The sequence below is a fragment of the Chiloscyllium punctatum genome, chromosome 3 (genome assembly GCF_047496795.1).
Source record: "Chiloscyllium punctatum isolate Juve2018m chromosome 3, sChiPun1.3, whole genome shotgun sequence".
Lineage (NCBI taxonomy): Eukaryota > Metazoa > Chordata > Chondrichthyes > Orectolobiformes > Hemiscylliidae > Chiloscyllium > Chiloscyllium punctatum.
In genome coordinates, this window is record NC_092741.1 from 7041464 (window position 1) to 7047463 (window position 6000).

General features: G+C 58.6%; 1 protein-coding gene across 1 annotated transcript in view; it reads right to left on the minus strand.

Annotated features, from left to right (window-relative positions):
- Nucleotides 1-3854, minus strand: part of btbd9 (BTB (POZ) domain containing 9) — a 195129-nt gene extending 191275 nt beyond the window's left edge. The window contains exon 1 of the mRNA XM_072550147.1: nt 3784-3854. The gene's annotated coding sequence lies outside the window, so the exon portion shown is untranslated. The remainder of the gene's footprint in view (nt 1-3783) is intronic.
- Nucleotides 3855-6000: the final 2146 nt, after the last annotated feature.

The window sequence follows — 6000 nt, forward strand, 5'->3', positions numbered from 1 at the left end:
CTCTCCCTGTACCGACCCCTGACCCCTGACCTCCCTCCTCTCCCTGTGCTTGCACTGACCCCTAACCCCCAACCCCCCTCCTCTCCCTGTGCCTGTACCGACCCCTGACCCTTGACCCGCCTCCTCTCTCTGTGTCTGTACCGACCCCTGACCCCCCTCCTCTCCCTGTGTCTGTACCGACCCCTGACCCGCCTCCTCTCCCAGTGCCTGCACCGACCCCTGACCCCCCTCCTCTCCCTGTGCCTGTACCGACCCCTGACCCTCCTCCTCTCCCTGTGTCTGTACCGACCCCTGACCCTCCTCCTCTCCCTGTGCCTGTACCAACCCCTGACCCCCTCCTCTCCCTGTGCCTGTACCGATCCCTGACCCCCCTCTCCCTGTGCCTGTACCGATCCCTGACCCCCCTCTCCCTGTGCCTGTACTGACCCCGACCCCTGACCCCCTCCTCTCCCTGTGCCTGTACCGACCCCTGACCCTCCTCCTCTCCCTGTACCGATCCCTGACCCCCCTCTCCCTGTGCCTGTGCCTGTACTGACACTGACCCCGACCCCCGACCCCTGACCCCCTCCTCTCCCTGTGCCTGTACCAACCCCTGACCCTCCTCTCCCTGTGCCTGTACTGACCCCGACCCCTGACCCCCTCCTCTCCCTGTGCCTGTACCAACCCCTGACCCCCTCCTCTCCCTGTGCCTGTACCAACCCCTGACCCCCTCCTCTCCCTGTGCCTGTACCGATCCCTGACCCCCCTCTCCCTGTGCCTGTACCGATCCCTGACCCCCCTCTCCCTGTGCCTGTACCGATCCCTGACCCCCCTCTCCCTGTACCTGTACCGACCTCGACCCCTGACCCCCCACCTCTCCCTGTACCGACCCCTGACCCCTGACCTCCCTCCTCTCCCTGTGCCTGCACCGACCCCTGACCCCCACCTCTCCCTGTACCTGTACCGACCCCTGACCCCTGACCCCCCTCCTCTCCCTGTGCCTGCACCGACCCCTGACCCCCCTCCTCTCCCTGAGCCAGTACCGACCCCTGACCCCCCCTCTCCCCTCTCCCTGAGCCAGTACCGACCCCTGCCCCCTGCCCCCTGACCCCCTCTCTCCCTGACCCCTGACCCTCCCCCCTCTCCTGTTGGTGGTGACGGTGAGGTCTCTCTGATCGTTCACACTGATGGACAATTATAAACCCGCTGATAGTTACCGGGACCCCCCCCCCCCTCCCCCTCCCGCTGATAGTTACCGGGACCCCCTCCCCCTCCCGCTGATAGTTACCGGGACCCCCTCCCCCTCCCGCTGATAGTTACCGGGACCCCCCCTCCCCCTCCCGCTGATAGTTACCGGGACCCCCCCCTCCCGCTGATAGTTACCGGGACCCCCCCCCCCCCTCCCCCTCCCGCTGATAGTTACCGGGACCCCCCCCTCCCCCTCCCGCTGATAGTTACCGGGACCCCCCCTCCCCCTCCCGCTGATAGTTACCGGGACCCCCTCCCCCTCCCGCTGATAGTTACCGGGACCCCCCCCTCCCCCTCCCGCTGATAGTTACCGGGACCCCCTCCCCCTCCCGCTGATAGTTACCGGGACCCCCCCCTCCCCCTCCCGCTGATAGTTACCGGGACCCCCCCCTCCCCCTCCCGCTGATAGTTACCGGGACCCCCCCCTCCCGCTGATAGTTACCGGGACCCCCCCCCCCCCTCCCCCTCCCGCTGATAGTTACCGGGACCCCCCCTCCCCCTCCCGCTGATAGTTACCGGGACCCCCCTCCCCCTCCCGCTGATAGTTACCGGGACCCCCCCTCCCGCTGATAGTTACCGGGACCCCCTCCCCCTCCCCCTCCCGCTGATAGTTACCGGGACCCCCCCCTCCCCCTCCCGCTGATAGTTACCGGGACCCCCCTCCCCCTCCCGCTGATAGTTACCGGGACCCCCCCTCCCCCTCCCGCTGATAGTTACCGGGACCCCCCCTCCCCCTCCCGCTGATAGTTACCGGGACCCCCCTCCCCCTCCCGGGCCCCCCCCTCCCCCTCCCGCTGATAGTTACCGGGACCCCCCCCTCCCGCTGATAGTTACCGGGACCCCCCTCCCCCTCCCGCTGATAGTTACCGGGACCCCCCCCTCCCGCTGATAGTTACCGGGACCCCCCCTCCCCCTCCCGCTGATAGTTACCGGGACCCCCCTCCCCCTCCCGCTGATAGTTACCGGGACCCCCCCCTCCCCCTCCCGCTGATAGTTACCGGGACCCCCCCCCCTCCCGCTGATAGTTACCGGGACCCCCCCTCCCCCTCCCGCTGATAGTTACCGGGACCCCCCCCTCCCCCTCCCGCTGATAGTTACCGGGACCCCCCCCCCTCCCGCTGATAGTTACCGGGACCCCCCCCTCCCCCTCCCGCTGATAGTTACCGGGACCCCCTCTCCCCCTCCCGCTGATAGTTACCGGGACCCCCCCTCCCCCTCCCGCTGATAGTTACCGGGACCCCCTCTCCCCCTCCCGCTGATAGTTACCGGGACCCCCCCCCCCCCCTCCCGCTGATAGTTACCGGGACCACCCCCCCTCCCCCTCCCGCTGATAGTTACCGGGACCCCCCCTCCCCCTCCCGCTGATAGTTACCGGGACCCCCCCTCCCCCTCCCTCTCCCGCTGATAGTTACCGGGACCCCCCCCTCCCCCTCCCGCTGATAGTTACCGGGACCCCCCCCTCCCCCTCCCGCTGATAGTTACCGGGACCCCCCCCTCCCGCTGATAGTTACCGGGACCCCCCCCTCCCCCTCCCGCTGATAGTTACCGGGACCCCCCCCTCCCCCTCCCGCTGATAGTTACCGGGACCCCCCTCCCCCTCCCGCTGATAGTTACCGGGACCCCCCCCTCCCCCTCCCGCTGATAGTTACCGGGACCCCCCCTCCCCCTCCCGCTGATAGTTACCGGGACCCCCCCCCCCCCTCCCGCTGATAGTTACCGGGACCCCCCCCTCCCCCTCCCTCTCCCGCTGATAGTTACCGGGACCCCCCCTCCCCCTCCCTCTCCCGCTGATAGTTACCGGGACCCCCTCCCCCCTCCCGCTGATAGTTACCGGGACCCCCCTCCCCCCTCTCCCGCTGATAGTTACCGGGACCCCCTCCCCCCTCTCCCGCTGATAGTTACCGGGACCCCCCCTCCCCCTCCCTCTCCCGCTGATAGTTACCGGGGACCCCCCCCTCCCCCTCCCTCTCCCGCTGATAGTTACCGGGACCCCCCCTCCCCCTCCCCTCTCCCGCTGATAGTTACCGGGACCCCCCTCCCCCCCCTCCCGCTGATAGTTACCGGGACCCCCTCCCCCCCCTCCCGCTGATAGTTACCGGGACCCCCCTCCCCCCCCCTCCCGCTGATAGTTACCGGGACCCCCCCCTCCCCCTCCCGCTGATAGTTACCGGGACCCCCTCCCCCTCCCGCTGATAGTTACCGGGACCCCCCCTCCCCCTCCCCCTCCCGCTGATAGTTACCGGGACCCCCTCCCCCTCCCGCTGATAGTTACCGGGACCCCCCCTCCCCCTCCCCCTCCCGCTGATAGTTACCGGGACCCCCTCCCCCTCCCGCTGATAGTTACCGGGACCCCCCCCTCCCCCTCCCTCTCCCGCTGATAGTTACCGGGACCCCCTCCCCCTCCCGCTGATAGTTACCGGGACCCCCTCCCCCTCCCGCTGATAGTTACCGGGACCCCCCCCTCCCCCTCCCCCTCCCGCTGATAGTTACCGGGACCCCCCCTCCCCCTCCCTCTCCCGCTGATAGTTACCGGGACCCCCCCCCCCCGATAGTTACCGGGATCTGCCGGTCCCTTTCCCTTATTCCTCCGGGTGAAGGTTCGGCGTCTGACGTCACCGCGCAAGGGCCGCAGCGTCAGCGCCGTGCTGACAGCAGCCAATCAGAGCACAGCTTGGAAAGTGACCATGTGACCTGTCAAACGTCACGTGGTGCTCTTTGTCATCTGTCACAACCCAGTCTCAGACAGAGAAGACAATGCACTGCGAATCATATATCACACCGTGTTCCAAATCATATATCACACCGTGTTCCAAACCATATATCACACCGTGTTCCAAACCATATATCACAATGCACTGCGAATCATATATCACACCGTGTTCCAAATCATATATCACACCGTGTTCCAAACCATATATCACAATGCACTGCAAATCATATATCACACCGTGTTCCAAACCATATATCACACCGTGTTCCAAATCATATATCACACCGTGTTCCAAACCATATATCACAATGCACTGCGAATCATATATCACACCGTGTTCCAAATCATATATCACACCGTGTTCCAAACCATATATCACACCGTGTTCCAAACCATATATCACAATGCACTGCGAATCATATATCACACCGTGTTCCAAATCATATATCACACCGTGTTCCAAACCATATATCACAATGCACTGCAAATCATATATCACACCGTGTTCCAAACCATATATCACACCGTGTTCCAAATCATATATCACACCGTGTTCCAAACCATATATCACAATGCACTGCAAATCATATATCACACCGTGTTCCAAACCATATATCACACCGTGTTCCAAATCATATATCACACCGTGTTCCAAACCATATATCACACCGTGTTCCAAACCATATATCACAATGCACTGCAAATCATATATCACACCGTGTTCCAAACCATATATCACACCGTGTTCCAAATCATATATCACACCGTGTTCCAAACCATACATCACAATGCACTGCATATCATATATCACACCGTGTTCCAAACCATATATCACACCGTGTTCCAAATCATATATCACACCGTGTTCCAAACCATATATCACAATGCACTGCAAATCATATATCACACCGTGTTCCAAACCATATATCACAATGCACTGCAAATCATATATCACACCGTGTTCCAAACCATATATCACACCGTGTTCCAAATCATATATCACACCGTGTTCCAAACCATATATCACAATGCACTGCAAATCATATATCACACCGTGTTCCAAACCATATATCACAATGCACTGCAAATCATATATCACACCGTGTTCCAAACCATATATCACACCGTGTTCCAAATCATATATCACACCGTGTTCCAAACCATATATCACAATGCACTGCAAATCATACATCACACCGTGTTCCAAACCATATATCACAATGCACTGCAAATCATACATCACACCGTGTTCCAAACCATATATCACAATGCACTGCAAATCATACATCACACCGTGTTCCAAACCATATATCACAATGCACTGCAAATCATATATCACACCGTGTTCCAAACCATATATCACAATGCACTGCAAATCATACATCACACCGTGTTCCAAACCATATATCACAATGCACTGCAAATCATATATCACACCGTGTTCCAAACCATATATCACAATGCACTGCAAATCATATATCACACCGTGTTCCAAACCATATATACAATGCACTGCAAATCATACATCACACCGTGTTCCAAACCATATATCATAATGCACTGCAAATCATATATCACACTGTGTTCCAAACCATATATCACAATACACTGCAAATCATATATCACACTGTGTTCCAAACCATATATCATAATGCACTGCAAATCATATATCACACCGTGTTCCAAACCATATATCACAATGCACTGCAAATCATACATCACACCGTGTTCCAAACCATATATCACAATGCACTGCAAATCATACATCACACCGTGTTCCAAACCATATATCACAATGCACTGCAAATCATACATCACACCGTGTTCCAAACCATATATCACAATGCACTGCAAATCATATATCACACCGTGTTCCAAACCATATATCACAATGCACTGCAAATCATATATCACACCGTGTTCCAAACCATATATCACAATGCACTGCAAATCATATATCACACCGTGTTCCAAACCATATATACAATGCACTGCAAATCATACATCACACCGTGTTCCAAACCATATATCATAATGCACTGCAAATCATATATCACACTGTG